Raw genomic sequence first — 22041 nt, forward strand, 5'->3', positions numbered from 1 at the left:
TCAACAATGTACAAATAATAAAGAAACAAATAAAAAAAAAAAAACATGCCAGATCTAATCAAATTCTTAAAAAAAATTAATATTCGTCATCTATTTCATCTTCTTCAATGATGTTCTCGATAGGCTGCTGATTGGTCATAACACCCATCAACTTATACGATGTTATATATAAGTACCATGAAATTTTTAATTAAATTTCTATAGTCTGTAAAAGTTTGCATCAAACCAACACGTCCTCTTTTATCCGGATCTATTGAATATCGATGTTATCACATCTATAACCTTGTCAATACTTGCAAACGTACGTCAAAGCATCCTGAGCATATTCGTGCATATGTCTTGGACTTCCACTGTACGAAGATATTTGTCTAATATCAGCAGCTACATTTTGCAGCCAGAGTTTTGATTGGTTGTATCGAATGTAGTTTAATCGTTCGCTCTCGACCATAGCGTACATGTCAACAATGAATATCATGAAACGTGAGAATATTTTGATACAGTCCGAGATTATATCCATCTTCTTCTCGAATAAATATAATTGGGTAATCGTAATAATTGTCATACGATTGATGTGTTTCAGCGACACCTTGATTGTTTTTGTGTCGCTTGGTGATAACAATACCTCGTTTTGTAATTTCTGTACCGACAACTACAGCTGTGACTTCAGGAGCTATGGCAGCATTAAAACGCCTTTCATGTGACTTTGAATCATTTGTTGTTTCACCTTCTGAAGCACCTAGTTTCACCTTTTAAAACTGTTAAAATAATGAACTAAACATTTATTTTAGTCCTAATTTTAGCGATCATTCCTCGATTAGTTGTGGTACTGAACATGTATCGAAGATCAATACTACGTTGTCCATGGAATAAATGTCCAGAAACTGGAGATTTTATTTAGATACTGAAAGAATTGAACCAATCATATGATACATTTTAAACGTAGACGGGAAATTATTGTATTGTACAATATTTGTTGCTCCAAATGATGTCATTTCAAAGCAAGAATTGTAATTTCTAATATGCTTAAGGAAATATTCAGACTCCTCAGTAGTTCCCGTAACGTATATAAGAAGAGGTTCTGGTGGTTCAACCAGTTGTGGTAAATACATTTTGCCAGTGGAGTAGCATTAAACCAGCAGTTTATTTTAAACATCATAGCGTGACAATATGTGCATACTATATTCATTGAACCAATGATCACATCGGGATTTATTGAGATTGGTTCTAGTTCTTGACTTAGCCTATTTTAATCATTGATCATCCAGTCGTTGTTGTCGTCAGGTTTTTCAGTATCTCTTGATGAAGATGCTTGTTCGAAGATCTGGAACTTGATCATTAGGTTGACTAACTGTTTTGGCAACTCTCAAGGTAAAATTCGGATTCTATTTGTTTTTTCTAAACGTATTTCTTTTTGGTGTGTTGTTTCCGTAGCTCTTTTGGATGACGCTGTGCATTTATTTATATTATTATATTTATTGCTGATGTTCCGATTTCTTTTTCCTTCAATGGCATGGTGGTTTCTATTTATATAAATTATTTGATTCAATGATGATCAACGAATTTCATTTTTCTTTCATATTTTATACTAATCGGTTCATCGTCATAGAAATGCATCGTAATACTCGTAAGGGCTGTTGTATCTGTTGGTCATTTTTAATGATACGGAATAATCACTTTGTCCGTGAAATAATACTTGTACGTACTAATTTTCATGACAATCGGTTGAACGTTGGAGATATATTTATATCGCAGCGCTACCTGGTGGCGAGTTACATCTATGGGGACAGCATAATCTTTATTCATTTAATCTTAATGATCGATCAAATAGTTTCTGAGTTTATCGATGTCACATATACAAACACATGAAACACATTTGCGCAAGCACATGTTCTTCCTTTATACGATTTGTTATAAAGATCTGTGCATCTGTTCTCGAGTTATAGCAGAACATACAGATAGATAAAATTGTCAAAAATGGTAAAAATTATATCAGTCAATCATAAAAAGAATACTTATGACGAATTACGACAAAAATAAGTGTTCAGACAGACTCTAGAGATTTATATAGTAGTATAGATTTAGTATTCACGTGCGATAGCTTTATTATTAGCGTATTTCATGTACAAATTTGGTGTTTCTATACCGATTTCTATGCTTCTTTTTATAGAATAGTTAATACTGTTAACTTTTTTAATTTGGGATGATTGAGAGTGTAATATATATATAAACGGAATAGACAAATATAATCAGAAAGCTTCGAACTACTAAGCTATTGGGAGTGACACGTGTTATTGTGAGTCAACCATAAAAGATAGACAAAGGCTGTCAAGGGATATTTTTTATATAATTTTAAGGAGAATATTTCCGTAATACACAATTTCTATGTAGCTTTAACCATTAAGGTTGTACACGCGACGGAAGCTTAAAATATGGTATAACTTCGCCCGCTTCTTCGACATTTCCCTTCACTGCTCTGCTCCTTTTGACTGTAGCATGATGAAAAGTATACTATAACCAGCTCAGGAGTATGAAAAATAATTGTACCAAGTTTCGTTAAAATCCGTCGAGTAGTTTTTGTTTCTATAACGGTTATATGGACAGACAGACAAAAATTTTACTGATTGCATTTTTGCCATCAGTATCGACCCCTGATCACCCCCTGATAGTTATTTTGGAAAAATATTTCATGTACAGAATTGACCTCCCTACAGATTTATTATAAGTATAGATTTCTTCTTTTCCTAAAATCATTACTAGTAAATTGTTTGCAAGAGCTTTAGTGCTGAGCATCGATCATTGTTATCTTATCCAGACAGGAGCTCCGGCCAAGCCACTCTACCCAACAAATTGTGATTATTAACAGTAAACAAAGGCCTCGCGTGAAGATGAACTTTAAAGATGACAATATTTGCTATGTCTACCGCATCGCTGTCTATGTTTAACATTCATGCGATGTGATCAAGATTCAGATATAAAATAATGTTATCTTTGAATAAAATATTAAATGTTTGAAAGAAATACGAAAGAATACAATATTAAGAGAAAACAGTAAGCATAGAAATACTACAGACGCTACCAAAACAATTAATAATTTAGTTAGAAATGAAGACATTTTTCTTAAAATGTTATAAGTTCTTTCAACTTTCATTTTTATCAAGGATCTTAAGCCAGCAATTATTACGACTGCACATATCATTGTTTAAATAAAGTAGAAGACTCATAGACATTGAAATTAATAGTGGCTATATTAGAGGCTTTGCCAATGCGCTGCCAGCCGTGAAGTTGCCATTGTTAAGACCCTTGTTACTCTTATTCACCCTTTATATTGAAACTAACTGAGCAGAACATAAACAAAAGAAACCTTTCGATGAAAAATAATCGTTGCGTAGATTATACACACCCCAGTCTAATCTAAAATCTATTACACACTTTCATAAAGGAAGTTTTGATTACATTACTTTTCCGTTATATATACGACTAAATGATAATATAAATGAATTTTCAATAAGGGGAATTTTGACCACGATAAGCGTTATCGGGTCACTGACCGTCATTATAAGGGATAAGATGTTATTAATTAAATGTCTAGTGCGCTATGACACTCGATTTAGCGATATAATTGGAGCCATTTCTCTCTTAAGCCTCAATTTCAAATAACAGCTGCTGGCTATTACATTATCATTAAAGTGCAATTCAGACCATATAACAGGTATTAATTAAACGTATTTAATTCAGAACAACCAATAAAAGATTTGGTTTAATTATAAATAACGTTTATAACAATTGCGGGCAATGACAAAATGGCAATTATTTTGTACTTAATATTTTATAATTGTCTGGTTATACACTATAATTTATGTATAATGCATGCAAAGGAATTTGGCAGTTATTCTGACATCATGATTGTTAGCCCGTCTCACTTCAAACCATTAATTCATCATAATATATTCTATCGTCATACAGCTATATTTAGCATTGTTTCGCCTAATTTTACTACTGACTGAGATATATTTTAGTTCCTAAGGTTAGTGGCGCTTTAGCAATGTAAGATTTGCTATATATTTCCTATTGGAGCAATGTGTATGGGCGTTGCTAACGACTTTACAACCATTTACCAGACTTTACCCTAATAATTTCGATTAATACTAAAAACAATCTATAGATTAATAAAACTAATAAATGTACCATTGAATTTACATTAATACTCTTGAATATTATACTTTCCTGTTATTTTTATGAATTAATTATTTCAGAAATTATTCAACGGAGAATTCAGTTGTTAAATGAAATATATTTTGTTCATTTTTCGCTCAGAAATCGGAATTATGATTCAACATGGAAATGCTGTTAGGCTTCTTACCACTCCACGCGGTCATGCATTATACAATTATTATTTTTAATTTTAATTAAAAATTATTTATTTAATTAAGTGTATTTTCATATTTTAATTTAATTGAAAAATTAGTTCATATTAAATACATGAATGTTATAAGCCAGTTATCGACCGACAGGCTTCTTTTTTTTTCATACGTATATCAAACTGCGGTACATATCAAAACACTCCTACAAATTCCTCGGCGTTTAGTTAAAACACTAAATGCCTAGTAATAAAGTTGAGATGATCCGGAGAGCCAAGAAAACCCAGTGGAACACATGACTTTTATATTAAGATTGCGGGTTCCAACTTAGGCTCAATCGTATAATTCATAACATGTGGAAACATTAGAAAATATTTGGACGATATCTCTTTATAATTTAGCACGTGAAGTCTGGTAGAAAGGGCTCCACGATGACTCCTTTAAAGGAAAAGTCTTCAAAGCCCAGTTGAGACATTTGGAGGCTATTTTACTTCAATAAAATAAAATATTAAATCGTTGCTCTTTTTAAAACGTTAAACTTCCGTCGCAATAAATAGCAACAAACTTCATTGAACAGCGATCGCTTTATCTATATTCACGGGAGACATTTATTGTGGCCAGCTCTTTATCAGTTTTCATGTTTCATGGGGAGGGGAACAGGATTTATTGTAAACATAAACGTCATATATATCGATACAACACGGATTCTTGGCAGTGGTGATGTATTAAATTTATAATTTTTTGTGAATGCTGATTTTGGCTTCATTTATAATTATAATCAAAATATTTTTAATTCAAAGGCTGTTACAAACAAGTTTAGTTCGTCATTTAATTAACCATGTTAGGTGAAGCTATTCTATTTAATCGAATTATGACTTATAGAATTTGAAATATGGCTTTTTACAAATAAAAAGTGACTCTCTCGACATTAAACATTCGTATTGAATGTAAAAAAAATTATTATCAATAAAAAAATGCCATTTTTATACATTACCCTTACATATAATTAATTGATTATATTAAAATTACTTCAAATTCTCTATGACTTTATAAAGCGACAGGCTCTCTTATAATCTTTCATAATATCATAAATCAGTGTGTATTGATTATATTGTAGTAAACGTATATAACAACTAACCAAAAAGTATCAATTGAAGAGTACCATCATACCTATTTATTTTCTTTAAATATGAATATCTATTTAAATGTTTTATAATATAATTCTACATGTTTGGTACACTTAATATTTAAATATATGGTTGTCTAAAGTTTAAGCAGCATCACGTTTTGTCCGATAAAGATGAGGTGGGTCACTAGTGCGCTTATAAAACGGCTTTATTGTGGAAAGAGGTCACTACTTTAGCTATGAAAAGGTTAAAAGAAAGGTCTTCCGGCGATGTAAGATATTTTGAACGAGGAAACCGACAGTAAACTTAAGTGTTATATTCTAATAATGTTTTAGATGAGTAGACAACATTAGTTTACAATAGTTAATAGAATACCCTCCTCACGATCTTTCAAATGTAATTCTGCTTAATTTCGGGTGAAACAAAGGGTGTATGTAATTTCGCAGGTAAAATTAATTAACTTTGGATGTGTATTTTATACTGCAGTACTAAACGAAATGACCGCGGTCAAGGCAGTGACCGCGGTCCGTAGGTCTTGGTGAATGATAAATAACATCACGTAGTCCTCGTTAGTGACTTGTTTTCTTTATCAAATATGTAATTGTTTATTGCTGTTTTGTTTTGAGACATAACAATTGTATTAACTTCAAGAATATTAAAATTTGGAGAGTATGTTCTATATAGACACATCGTACTATTTCTTGGTTTATATTTAAACTAGCGACCCGTCCCGGCTTCACACGGGTCCAACACTGACCCTCAATCTTCTACGGAATTCACATTAGAAACTTCTAAAATGCTCAGTGTTTCTTTACTATAATGACCATGCATTAAATACAAAAACCTCCCTCTCTAATCACTCTATCTACTCTTATAATAAATCGCATCAAAATCCTTTGCGTAATTTTAAAGATCTTAGCGTACATAGGGACAGCAAGTAGTAAGCGATTTTTTTTATACTTTGTAATGATACAATTAAATAATCAAAATCGATATATTCAACGAAAAGATTAAAGCAAAGATATATAATGGCGGGTTTTAATACTACGGTGTTAAGGGTAAATGTAAACACTTGTAGCAGACAACTCTTTTTACTTCCTCAAACAACGGTCTTTTCTCGCAATACATCTTAAGTGAGTAATAAATAATTTGCAAGTGTTGAGAACTGCCGAAACGAGGGAGGCGAAAGGAGCGAGCTTGTGCAGATGGGCCGCAATCGAGAAATTTAATTTAACTGAATCTTCGCGAGGTAATTACACGCTAACGAGATAAGGACGTTATTATAAGTTGACAAATTAACTCCAACAACTTTTAAGAAAACGGAATTTTAATTATTACAAACTAGTCTGCGAACGCGGCTTTGCTCGTGTTTTAGGGGTTGGTCAAGTTTTAGTGGTCAAGCTTAGTTCTTATTGAATTTTATCAAATTCGGTTCTGTGTTTTGACCATACCATACTATTTATTATTTTTCTTAACGTTGATGAACTTTGACGTTGATAATACTTTTTTATTCTAATAATTTACTTTCCTTTTTTATTAAATATAGTTATTATATCTAGGTGATGTAAGCCCCAGTCAGCGTAAAGCAAATAAATCTCTTTAACTGAATGAATCAATGATGATTTTGAAAACAAGTGAGTCGGCTGTTTTATTATTAAAATATTGTTTTTCAATTTAAAGCTTTTGATTTAAATCTGAATGCAAGGCAAAGTTTAAAAGATTATTTTTATACATACTAAATGATGATTATATTCATGAAGATTTAAAAACTTACCCGCTTTGCTTTTCGCAATGCACGATACAAATATAACTGAATTATTCTTATATCCATAGTGGAAAATGATCACAAGATATTATTTTTAAAGTCACAAGTTTTCCCTCTTTATTAATTATTTAGCTAAATTTATAACAAAAAATAAATTATAATTGTTATTATTTTTTACATTTATATATTTCATTCCATTCATTTAATTATGATTAGTTTTAATCTAACATTGAGTATGAAATACCAAAAAACAGTATTTCTTTATTAAAGGGCTATGCTAGGGTTAAGTAAGTCAGTTCATATTCTTTTTGTCATCATTTTTTTGGACTTGACATTTTATGATCACTATTGGATTGATTGGAAGAAAATACAAGTAATAATTTAGTTAGTTTAATGTTGTATATCCAAAAAAATTACTCATTAAAGATTCTTTAGGCAGACTTATCACACAAACTCACTTTGCCAGGATTTCATACACGTGCGAAAGACAAGAATATATTTTCTTCTCCATATTCTGTTTATTCCAGTTTGATTTATAGTTATAATAAGAATAATATTATATACATGTAAGCTGAGATTGTTTATATTACTAGGAGTGTCGGAAACAAAGAAATGAAACAAACGAGCCAACTTTGTTATCTATGTGTTTGTAGTCACACACACATAGATAACAAAGTTGGCTACCCTTGAATTTCGCGAAACGCCATACTTACGTATGGCGCACTTAGTGGTCAACTGTTTGCCCCTGTTTATTCGAAGTATATAAGCTAATACTAAAATAGAACGTCTATGAACTATTAAAATATTTATAAAATTATACTTTTAACAATTGTAAATTGGTTTGTGAATTGACATCAACACATTTTCTAGCAGACGTAGTCTTCATAATATACACGAAGCTTAGTTAAACGCTTCACATAAAATAAATACTTCATATTTTAAGCCGCATAGCAAATGTTCGTATAACGTTATACTCCGCTAAGGACCTCAGTCATTTAGTAACAGATACAAAGGATGTTTGTTCTACAATCTGTCCTTGAGCCAAAATTTAAGTTATTTATATTTACGTATGTATATTAATCCTAAGCTATTATTAAACTTGCAAAAGCATGAACTTTTTTTTTATTGCGTAAAATCGCTTATTATGTTTATTTGAGGAGGGGTTGTTAACCTATATATATATTAAATGGCAAAATTAAGTTGTCTTGAGCGAATAATATTAAAGCAATAGTTATATTAGAAGGCCACCATAAGACCATAAGACTATACAAAGTGGCTGCTTTTTTTTAAGCTGGATTCGAACTTCGAAAACGAGGTTCCAAATATTAACTAGACCAACATGTAGTCTCTTTAGCATTGTTATTGAACAAGGTAAATTTTTATTAAAGCATAATATTCTTGTCATGCTTTGTACTCAGATATATATATACAAAATTTGTCTTTAAAATATCCAAGAAAATCTTATAACAACGAATGTCCAACTTATATAATAACAATCTCTTTTATATTTAAAACAAGAAAACATAATAAACGGGAAACCAGAATCTATTTGTCATAAGTTATATACGTATTAAATAGAGTGCGTATCACCGTATGCCTATGTATATACGTATGTGTATATGTTATGCGTGTTCACACTCACACGTAATAAGCGAGACTTCTCTGCGGTATACGAATTATTGGTTAATTTAATCAAATCGCATATGATCTGGAAATACGTAATATAATATAGTCATTAGTATAAACTGAGCTTCCTGCAGCACTATATTTCAATTACATTAGACGTTTGAAATAGGTTTCATGTATATTTAATTTTAACGTTTGTATTCGCTGTTGCATAAAATTAAATAGTAACCATTAGTCGGTATAATATGATGTAGCGAATATTATATTTATAAATTTTAATTATATTAATAATCACATTTTGATTACTTTGTATTTATAAATACGTATATATTTGAAATATTTTATAACAAATTTACTTTAAAAAAATTTACTCGAATGACCAAAATCATGTAATCGAAGGAAGTTACTATTTTACTTTGAATAAAATGTTATCAAATTGGTTACAGAATATAATTACGTATTTATTATATGTTTGTTAAAAATTACATCATCTGTCTTAATAAATACTAGCGACCCGTCCGTCCGGCTTCGCACCGGTGCGTTGCTGATACTAAAAATACTACAGATTTTTTTTATTTACGAAATCACATTAGAAATTACTAAAAGGTTAGCTTTTCTTTACTATATTTATGTATTATATACAAAAACCTTCCTCACGAATCACTCTATCCATTAAAAAACAACCGTCTCAAAATCAGTTGGACAATTTTAAAGACATAAGCCTACATAAGGACAGACAGTGGTAAGCGACTTTTTTATAGTATGTAGTGTTATATCACTTTATAGTTTACTATAAGTTTACAATAAAAATAATAAATTTGGAACTAAAAATATCACAAGTCACGAACAAAATAAAATACACCTGTCATATTGTCATTATATTCATTAAGTAGGAAAAAAAAACATTACCTTTAAAACTAATCAATCTTAATAATCACATAATATGTAGTAGTAATAAAAGTAACGATTCATTATTAAAACAAATGAAAGCCTAGGTAAACATACCCTCGTTACAATTTAATTGTTACTGCAATTACCCATACTCCGACCAGTTTCCAAATTAAACGAAAGCTTTCCGGGCTATTTATAATCGTGAAGCACAAATGTCCCTTCGAGATGCTTTTAACGGTGTAATAACTTGCAGTTGCTTCACAATATATCTATAAAAATATTTTCTTACTTCAAAGAAAATTGTCAATATGTGATTACTTAAATAATTTTTCTTACAAGAATTGAATAAACACGAGGGTAAATAACTTAACACCATGTTTCCTACTCCGCAAAGTAATAAATCCACTTGGGCTAATGTTCGTATAGTAAAAATCCGCACTTTGTTGTGCCAAGTAATATATATAAATCTTACTAAACTTATATTCTGTCACTAAACTTATATAAAAAGATAACATAAAATTTGATTAAAACATTCGTTGCCTCACTTATCCTATTTTTCTACCGTTTAGTTTCAGGTCATAAAGATTATATACGTGATGACTGTGCTAAATTTTTGTTTATAATCTATATCTTATGCAAAGCGAGAAAAAAAAACAATTGAAACCGACACATGTGACGTCATGTAACCAAAAACTAGAAATAGTACTTATAATAACTCTCTCTTCGAGCGATGATTATCCAGTACCAGGACTTAAATTTATCACTACATATTTTTACTCTAAGATTAAACTACAGATAAGTAATGATATAAAGTATGAACCTATTCGTGTATTAGCTAAGTGTATTCTACTTGGATCGTGTAGATTACATTCGCTTGCACTACAAACAATGTACCTCTTGATAATGCCAGTTTCTAATTCTACTAAATACACAACTGACGTATTCCATGTTATTTGTGGACTGCTGCAACCAAAGTAATAGGATTAAATTTATTTATTCAGTTTCACAATGTTTTTCTAGTTTGACCGGCTGCTCACTAACTCTTAAAGTAAACAATAAATTATAATACAATTTTCACCATCCAGGTACAAACATTTTAAAAGGTAAAATACTTCCTCCCACAATAGTATAATGATAAGGGTGGTCTTTTATTGTAAAGTGGGAAAATAAGGTAATTTAATGATAAAGTTAATTAAGCAAAACTAATCCGCTACGAACTATGAGACACTAAATTTATTGAAGCGTGATGTATTATGTGCAGCGTATTTAAAAATGCTTCTACATATTGAATATTGCAATGTTATCGCCCTGACGAATTTCGGCCACGGTGTTTAATCTCATATATATTATAGTGCACACACTTACTCATACATATAAGTATGTGCACAAACACAGATGCACTCTCTACTACTTCACTTTCATAATCCTAGGGAACCGCAAATCTAGTACGATCGGCAAGAATTCAGGCGCAGGACCAACGGTTTTCCATAATTTCCGAGGCACGGCATAGTAAACACTTTCAACTGACTGACTCCGGCTGTTATTAAAACTTTTTACTAGAACCACTACCATCTTATAACGGCTGACTTAAGTTTTGAATCCATGACTTCAAGATTGCAGCTTTATATCAAACTACAACCAACGAGGTAGTCCAATTTAATATGTAATACAAAAAGCATTAAATATTTAATCAAATTAATGTTGAGTGTGCAACGACTAGATTTAATGTCTATCGTAGTCAGATTATAAAATAAAAAATAGAATTGTTTATGGTATCCGCTTGGAACAGATATTATAACGCAATGTAATAATACAAACCATTAATTGCATGACAACAATTCTCGAGTATCATATCCTACAATAACAATTTACTTACTCTAAAATAACATCATATCATATATCTATTCATACTAAATGATTGACAAATTTCATGAGAGAGAATAATTTAATTAGGTATCTTTAAAGTTATTTAGTTTATAAATGGTTTTTCCATTATCTGAAGATAAAGGACCTTTCTTAGGTCTTATATTTTATTTTAAGACGTCTTTCATAATATGACTCAAAGCAGTCTGTAATCTACGAGTCTGCTTACTTTGGAAATTCAATATTCAGTTTATTTATAAAAATAGGAAGGTGTGATTAATGACGTCACATTTAAGCATAGTTATATTAACTTTTAAACAACTATGTAAAAGTCTTTGTAGGTATCTATGTGAGGTTAATGAACTTTGACACTATTTGAACGATCACCTTATAATCTGTGCCCATACTATCCATATGGAATTTGTTATGAAGAAAAGATGATTTTGGACTTGAAATGATAGATAATATGGATAATAGATGGGATTTGAAAGATGTTTTTGGACTGTCTACTTTGTAACTATCACCTACTCGAGACGAATTGTCCCTTCAATGATACGAACGAACGGACGAAATATACGAGAATATTAAAAAAAATCAGCGCATGTTATATGGCATAACAATTTACACAATTATTTAATGAGGTATTGAAAAGACGTACATAGAAAGAATTAAACCGTCTCAGGGACCACCTCTTCATAGTATTAGCATACCTTTGAATACTACCTTATTAGCTTCTTAAATAAATATGTCATACTTGGACACTAAAAGTTTAAAGTATGAACCGATTTTGATGAAAATTGTCAGAAGAAAATTTTATTGGAAGTTATTTTTAACTCGCGAAAGGGTGAAAGTTACCCATCTTCTTTTAACGATGAAGCAAACATTCCACACTACGTAGAAAATACAAGTTAAAGCAGCTGCAAATGGTAATGACTGCAAATTGCATTTAGGGTTATTAAAATGCAAACGACTCATTTTCCACTCAGTAGATGCATTTTATATTTAACTGAAGCTGCATTCGACTTTATTCTAGGGAATCGTTGAGACACAAGGTTTCTATATTTCCAATCAACATTTAGATACCTACTGCTCGTTACACCAAGCAGTTTTACGGAACATTTTCAGTTTCTGCACGAAGCGCTTTCCAAATTGTTGGATAGAAAAAAGTTAGTTTTATAGGTATGTGTACGTTTTATGTGTTAGTGGAAATAAAGTCAATGGTGGGTCCTAAAAAGAGAATGTGCTTCAGTTATATTAAATAAAAAAAAATTATGCTATAATGTATGACTTACTTATCAAGCTCGAGATATTTAGAATATTTTAGCTTAATTCATGTTATTATGGTAAAGTCGATAAGACAACTTTAATCCATACAAAAAACAGTCATCAATCAACAGAGCGTATTACGTATTGTACAATAAAATTATTAATCTGCAATTGAACTATTATAAAATGTCTATAAGACCAAGTTCTTAGACCTTTGAATAATTGATGCAAAACTTAAAACTCAGATATCGTTTTCGGCAATATCATAAAACAAATTGTAAAAACGAATGTCATTCGCATTTAAATCGAATTCTGTTAGCGTAGTGCTTATCTATGAGCTGTTGTATTATGTAGGCATACCCGTGTACGAAACTAGGACTAGCAACGCCTGTAGAGCAGAAACAAAGAGCGACGCGGTAAACTGTTGTGACAGTTTCGCAATGTGCAATTACGAGCCAGACACGGTCTCTATTAGAGTTTGCGGGAAACTGTTAGAACAGACTATCGCTATTTTTAATGTGGACATAGTAATTTAAAAATTAATTAATATTTTAAAGCCAAATTTATTCAAAATAAAAAAAAAACGAAGCATAGATTTCCTCGAATATATTTTTTACAAAGGATTAACCGAGGTGAGGTACATAAGTTGCTTGGGTTTTGAGCGTTAACTGATAATCTTTAAAAAACAAAAAACCAAAAACGTTATTGAATCTGATTTTTATTATTAAAATATTCTAACAAATATACCCTTTTCTATTTTTGGCGACTGTAAAGAAAATCACTGAAGAATAAAACTAGCGAAAATAGACGATTAAATAAATAAAATAGAAATCTATTAGGCGGCTAAATAGCAATATAGAACATTTTTCATACAAAACAAATGCATATTTATTAATTATATTCATAAGTTGGCTGAATACATTACTACAGTAATACGATTATCAGCCGCATGAAACTTTCGTGAGTGCTTATGCATGCTTAAATGTATGATAAGAAACGGATCTGAAAGTCTTAGCTGGAACCTGACGCAGTACATTACGTATGTGTAGCGTGAGCAATTACGATTCAAAGAAATAATTGGTGCGATACAAGTTGTAATATAATTGATGAAAGTTGAAATACACTATAAAAATTTCATTTATTTAGGCCATGGTAGAAATTTCTATGTTACATATGTCATTTATTTACTTACCTACCGTATGATAACTGAATATATATTACAGATGGGCCTAGATGGCTTCAAAGGATAGGACTCATTTAAAATTCTTCTCACATTCGGCGATGAAAAATAACATCCTGTGTAAGTCTGCTGATTTTGTATGAAATTCCTTCACATAGAGCAATAACCCGTATTGCAGTACCGTCGTGGAATAACCTCTATGTTTTCTAGGTAGTTTTTTTTCCAGATGACATCTAAAATTTGTTACTGTTAATATTACTCATTTACTAATATTATAAAAACAAAATGAAACATCTGTTGCTCTAAACTAGTGAAGTGGATTTGGTGAATCTGATGAAATTTCGATATGAAGTAAGCTCCTCCTCCTAACTCCTAGGTTATTTTTTATACCTAAAACCTGACACCCGAGCCATTCCGCGGGCGAAAACTAGTATGTTTTATAAATCCAAATAACGAAACGCTATAGCTATGAATTATCTGCTAACCAAACAAACTGTTAACATTATGTTCTACAGCAAATTATAATACAGATTCAAAGTAGTGGAATAAACTGTAAAGCCAGAATTTAACATGAGCAGCCATTGCAGTTAAGCCTCACAGCAATACAACAATTATGAATAGATTATAAGAGTAATATTATTATTATGTAATAAATTTATAATGGATTATAATTTTGGAATAACAGTACTTAATATTTATTTATTCAAGAGCTATGTTCGTAATAAAAATCATTTAAATTAAAAATGCAATGAACAAGATTTTAAATGTTGAAACATTTAAATCATCTCATCATCAATCAATCTCTTATATCATCTCTCATTATTATCAGAGTATTATAAATATTATATGCACGTTTCTTGATGTACTAATTTGTGGGAATCATTTAATCGGTGTAGTCAAAAGTTCAGCACCGTCAAATGTTACGAATTTTATACAATCTACATATGTATTTTTTTTCCTTTCAACCGCGGACAGAAATTAATTTCCAGAAACTGTCTTGAAAAAACCTAGCATAGTTTAGATCCTGTGATTCTTTTTTAAATATTTATCCACCAGCTGAGATGGCCCAGTGAGATGATTGCGGGTTCAAATTCAGGCAAGCACCACTATATATTTGTGCTTAACTTGTGGTTATAATTCATTTCGTGCTCGGCAGTGAAGGAAAACATCGTGAGGAATCCTGCATGTGTCTAATTCCATCGAAATTCTGCCACATGTGCATTCCACCAAATCGCATTGGAACAGTGGGGTGGAATTTGTTCCAAACCCTCTCCTTAATAGAAGAGGAGGCCATATCCTAATGTTACTTTAATTTACTTTTATCCACCAGGTCATCATCGTTCTTAGTCAAAGTAATCTTAGGGAAACTCACGGTTGAAGCCTTTTTAGCTTATCATTTAATATTACACCTTTGTGGAAATATATTTAAAAAATAAATGAATTTATATTCAAACATAAGAACGAACGTTCATTTACTTTAATCCATACTTAACATCCGACGTTACGTCGCGCCGTTGAAGTTGAAGGGCAATTAACCCAATCACTTCACAAATTGCCTGTCCTGTCATGCGCTTCCTTTAGCTTTAACACGCACGCGAAATCGATCTCGGTTTATATAAAAGCTTTTGTTATTGTACTATTGTGGAATACCTCAACATCTATCAAACATTTACTTGTACATTTATTTATTTATTATTATATATTTTTTAATATTAGTTGTTATATGTACTGTTATATGGGAGCCTGATGGCAAATTGGCTAAGACCTTCAATAAGATAAGATCTTAAATGCGTAAAATGTGAGGACATTTATCGCAACAAAGTGTTAAATCTCTTGCGCTTGTAGTTACACTGGGTCACACACCCTCACCCACATAACAATATTGAGTACAGTTATTGCCCAAAAAATGTCCTGAGGTATAATTACAAAGTCCTACAGACAAGTCAGTCTTCTTAAAAGACCCTAAATGTGTATTACAAACGTAACTCATTCTTTGTTTTTGTAATATATGATGATTAAATATGTTTATCATTATATTGTTTTTTAATGGCGAAAGTTCTAGTAATGGATGTATTTAAATAAATATCATTAGTTGAACTTTCTTCGTTTAAAAAAAGTATCAATTTATTTACTCAGAAGAGGTACCGCATGTGTGTAGTACAATAAAAATCAAAATAAATCTACTTTATTCAAGTAGGCGTTTACAAGCACACTTGAATCGTCATTTAATAAGTATTTTAAGTGGAGCTACCACCGGTCCGGAATGTAGATTCTACCAAGAAAAACCAACAAGAAACTCTTTAGTTGCTCGTTTTCAAAAAAGAAGAAGTATAATCATTGGAGTGTTTTGTAGATATCATAATGTACAAGATCTGAATTTCGCTCTGGATATAACTAAATCTAAGTAAAAAAATTACATTAATCCGTTGTTCTTTTGTTGCATAAAAAAATATACTGAAAAAATAAAATTTCTGGCAATGCTTCTACACGTTTTATGTAAATTAATATTTACAGTTACTATTTGTGGTAGATATATTACAAGAAATATTATTAAACGCGTGAAAAAATCATAGGGCCTTTAGATCCTCGTCATCGACCGACACAAGACGGGCGAATTCAATCTGTTAGCAAATGTTTATGGTTAAAACTACACGGCATGAAAAACCCTTTTGCCCCTACGACGGCGTAACGTATGTACGAAGCTAATGTTGATATCCTTCATTTTTTGGTGGAATTATTTTAAAGACTTGAAAATATATGTAGAATGTATAAATTGGCTCAAACACCTAGTAGCAAAATCTACTAGGCATTCAGAGAATATTATATCAGAGTAAAAACACTTCATACAAAATCGTTCATGTATTGCAAAATTTTCATGGGATCTTCCAGAAATTGTTTCTATATTCTTTTTTCACTTATTGTACGATAAATCAATTTGATGTTTAATATAAGATAGAGTTTCGCACAACAAAAGAACTAAAACAAACGAGCCCACTTTAATATATTGGTGTGCGTGATAGCAATGGTTGACACTCGCCAAACATCATACTCCTTTACTAGTTTGCGTGTAAATAGTGCCAAACTATTGTTCAATATTTTTTAGAACACGTTCTCAGACATCTATATAACTAGACATATAGATGACCAAGTAGTTCAGCATTATTATGCATAAATTTATATGGACATCGTCACTCTAAATATATTAAATTTTATTAATATATATAATTATATTAATAATAAGTAAATAATCCTCAATATATAACGTATTCATTGTGACAAGCGCTTGCACTCATTCTTTCTTTCAACCAATCATTTAATACCGAAAAGCCAATGAAGTCCGAATAAAATTTCTCATGATCCATAACATATTTTTATGCATGGTCGCAAAAATAGAAAAAAAAAAACATTAAACTGTGTTTGATTTAGACCTCATTTCATTATGGTTTAATAATAAGACTCGTTTTGTTGCTAAACTCTTAAAAATTTTAAAAGTCAAAAAACATTCTTAAACTGTAACAAACCTTGTTAATCTTATACTAACAAATAAACAGAAAACAACAAGTTACATCAGCTCCGTTTTACAACTTAAGTAATGAACCACATACACTTGATTATGGTACAAAACTGTCCTTTTTCTGTTACGATAAAATAAGGATTTACAAAGGTATTCTTTTAAAGAGATTCTCCTTTATTGCATGTGTCATTTAAACTTTTAAGCTCGGGCACGCGTTAAGCCTGCTCGTATAAGGATGGTTACAGCAAAGTGAAATTTATAGCGAAGAGAGTTGGGATTTTACATGTATTTGTCATTTGTATCACTTAGTTGGCATAACGAAATAAAACGTAAATTTTTTTTTGACTAAATGAGAATGCAAATTTATACTTACTTATGATTTTACGTTTGATTAGAAAAAAAAGTAAAATAAAATACGAAAGTGAATTAAAATAAATCAATCAAATCAATATAGACTTTATTCGAGTAGGCTCTTGCGAGGAATTTTGAATCTGGAATTTACATGATTAAATTAGATACAAAGTTATCGGTTCTACCGAATTTCATCCAAAAAGATCCGCCAAGAATTTCAATCATTATTATTTTCCGACAATCACCTAAATCCGAAATCAACAAATAACAACTCCGCCCTTTTTTATCACGTATATAATAAATTATCTGGTAATATGCCTTATTAAACATAGTATTCTAATCCCAAACATATGATTGAAGTTTATTAATTGGAAAAGCAGACACCTTCACCTTTGAGTTTCGACCAAAACGGTCTACTGATTAGATATATTCTAATTTGCGTAACACACTTCCGGGATGCAACCACAACTAGACAAGCTTGGGAAATTGTCAGCTGCCAGCTCCAATATCTCCAAGGCTTTCGACTGAGTCTGGTACAGAAATCATCTCTCCAAGCTGTTGACATATCGTGTATCAGCTTGGCTCTAACTTCAGCTTCCTACTTAAGCGTGGACCACGCAACAACAACAACAACAGCCTGTAAATTCCCACTGCTGGGCTAAAGGCCTCCTCTCTCTTTGAGGAGAATGTTTGGAACATATTACACCACGCTGTTCCAATGCGGGTTGGTGGAAGACCACGCGTTTTAGTTGATTCAAAATTCCATTCAGTGAATGCTGTGGTTCCTATGGTGTGCTTGATTTTGTATACCAATGATATGCTCTCCCTTGGTAACTTACATTGCTATACAGATGATATACAGTGCATGGGAGTACCACGAGAGATGCACAGCAGCCGGACGAGCAAAAACTGAGGATAGACGAAGGAATTTAGAAACTCTTTCTTTGTCACTCCTCCACAAAATGGAATTTTCTACAAGCAACCGTGTTGCCCTCCTCTTATACCATGGGTTCCTTCAAACCAAGCTTCAGAAGAACCTTTTGTGCCGGCATGGCGGCTTGGCGAAGGTCTTCAGTGCAGTTTATTTTCCCTGACTGTATTCGTATTTGGACTCCATAACCACTTACAATCAAAAAAACTTCCCAATATGATACATTAAAACATTAACTCGTTAGCTAAGTACTTAAAACAAAAGCAACTCGTCTAATAATTAAAAGACTAACAAACGTCGTATCTCAACTTGGGGAGCGCGACCTTCAGACCTTAATTCATATTATCTAAACAGAAGTAAATGTAATTCCATAACATTTACCCGTAAAAAGGTACCAGCTTTAATTACAGGTTGCAAAGTAAATGTACAGCTATGTACGTTTTGATGAACGCATCCCTTCACAATTTAACCTTAGAAATTGCTTTTGTTCTTTCTGATGATTTACAAAAAAAGTAATCATGAAATATTCATATTATCATTCATTCAATGTAGCACCAACTGAATCTCTTGTTTACGATTCGACTGATCAGAAAATTCAATACGAACTTTTATATGGTTTCAAAGATACGTAATAAAGTTCATAATTTATTTACACATTCAATTAGGAACCTCAAATGAGTTAAATATTAAATGAGCTTCAATTTATAAATAGAACGAGATAAGATTATGATATATGAGATACTAACAAAAGCTTCGGCTTTCAGATTGACACGGATCCTTTAAAATCTATCGTCGGGTCATTTGAATATTTGAGTATTATTTATTTTAGTTTGATTAATTATTTTTACTTAAAATAAAATGTAAAGGATAAATTAACTTTGATTTTATGAAATTAAAATCGGTTCAATAGTTTCAAAGTTCATCAATTTGAAACAAACAATATCCGCTTCATAATTTTAGTTTAGATTACTCTTAGTTTCTCCATAATCGACTGAAACTGCCCAGAAAAACGGTAATTACATTGAATCCAATGTAATTTGAATTTTGCAAGTAAGCTATTTTCTTAAGTTTTCTCTATCCTTCTCTGAAATGTAAAAAGTTATTTTACAAAGTATGGTAAAACACAATTCCCAAAAGGGAAAGAATACATTATCTTTATACAGAACAAATTTATGTAATCTTCTATATTAAATAATCATTTTACGAATTAGTTTTTTTCCCTTATTAACGCAAAACGTAAACGTTATCAAGCTCGTTAAGTGACAAAAACGATTACTCATACAAAAATATTAAAAAGAAAAACAAATTCTTGGGAGATGAATTGAAAAATTGCGAACATACCGTCACTAATTAGGGGACTCCTTAAAAGATAATAAAGTTGATAGAAAAGTTATTAATGTAATTCAATACCAGATCAAACATTAAAAAATTAAAATATTACAAAAAATTGATCGTGATATTCAACGCCAATAATTATCATTAAAAAGTATTAATGCTTTTAATTATAATAATTCGACGCCTAATTTATTTGTGCCATTTAATTAACTGAATGCAACTTAATAGACGTATTTTTATAAAAGATAATTTAAATATAAAATATTAATAATATGTAATATGAATTTAATTTGTGACAAATAAAAGAGATCCGGAATCAAATCGGGCTTGTCCATTAATAATTTAAGCATCAGCAAATTTATCGTTAGTCTATTTACGGGAAATTATATGATGACCGTTCGAAAAATTCGTGTGAAATATATATTTAAATTTCCCACTCTAGCGCCATAATATTATTCTATTATCTCATAGAGAATTGTTTTTACATGGTACTCGAAATGTATGAGTCGTAACTCTAACGAATTTCATGTTTTGAAACAATAATCATAATGCTTTCACAGCAATAAAATATTTGCGTCCGATATGTAAATATTGGAGCGGACACGGCAGGTAAATGTAAACATAGCGAAATAAAATGAATAAATTTGAATCCGCCGTAAAAAAATTAATAGCAAAATATAAAATTTATACTTCACCTTGGGTATATAACATAAGTTTTTACTTACCAATCATTCTATCCGCCAAATGACTTCGTAAAATCACCAGTTATATAATAGTTTGAAAAGTTTGCTCACTTACATTCAAATAAAAATTTAATCGTTATTTCAAATAAATAATCAAATAATCGATGAATAAAATTATTAATGTGGATTCATGTACTTAGATATGTCTTGTTTATCAGGCGTTAGACAAAGGGAGAAGGGAAATTGGCTAAGTTTCGAAGGAAGTTCACCCCGTGAGTGTCCCGAAACGACTGAACCTTATCCGGGGTGGATTTTCTCATTTTCGTCCAACTATAGGGCATTTACATACCCCTTGCAGTGGAAATTTTATATTATCTTTCAACGCCATCTGTACTTTTAGTGTGGTAGTTAATAGTACGCTCAGTATTGCGTTGTTATGGTTGATCTTATGTATAGATGGCAGTAACAGTAACTTTAAAACATTAATTTTAGTCAATAACTAAAGAGTTCCTCTTATTATCAAAAGATGACTATAGAACATCCATCCAAGGTGCAGGGTGAATAGTTCTATCTAAGGCGTTCTTTAGATTGATTAATAACACAACCTTAACAAATATAAACTAATTTGTATGTTTTATTGTCTTTAGGTACTGAGGTATTAGTTGTCTCACACACTGAAACATATTTAAGGATGAGCACCACTCTCATTACCCTCTTTACCATGCACACGGGGCACCCGAGAACGTACCTTGAGCTACCATCCTGAGGGTGCCCTGAAGAATCAACAATTCCTCTCACACGTTTAAATACGTTATTTGTTATATTTTTTTTTATAGGTTGGGAGGCGAGCATATGGGCCACCTGATGGTAAGTGGTCACTATCACCCATAGACAATGACGCTGTAAGAGATGTTGACTATTCCTTACATTGTCAATGCGCCACCAACCTTGGGAACTAAGATGCTATGTCCCTTGTGCCTGTAGTTACACTGGCTCACTCACCCTTCAAACCGGAACACAATAATACTGAGTACTGTTATTTGGCGGTAGAATAACTGATGAGTGGGTGGTACCTACCCAGGCGGGCTTGCACAAAGCCCTACCACCAAGTAATTATAATTAATTATAATATATAAATATCTTCGAAATTA

General features: G+C 31.3%; 1 protein-coding gene across 1 annotated transcript in view; it reads right to left on the reverse strand.

Moving 5' to 3' along the window:
* Positions 1–21166, reverse strand: part of LOC124532289 — a 159706-nt gene extending 138540 nt beyond the window's left edge. Inside the window, exon 1 of the mRNA XM_047107115.1 lies at positions 20933–21166. The gene's annotated coding sequence lies outside the window, so the exon portion shown is untranslated. The remainder of the gene's footprint in view (positions 1–20932) is intronic.
* Between the last annotated feature and the right edge of the window lie 875 nt (positions 21167–22041).

The sequence above is a fragment of the Vanessa cardui genome, chromosome 9 (genome assembly GCF_905220365.1).
Source record: "Vanessa cardui chromosome 9, ilVanCard2.1, whole genome shotgun sequence".
NCBI lineage: Eukaryota > Metazoa > Arthropoda > Insecta > Lepidoptera > Nymphalidae > Vanessa > Vanessa cardui.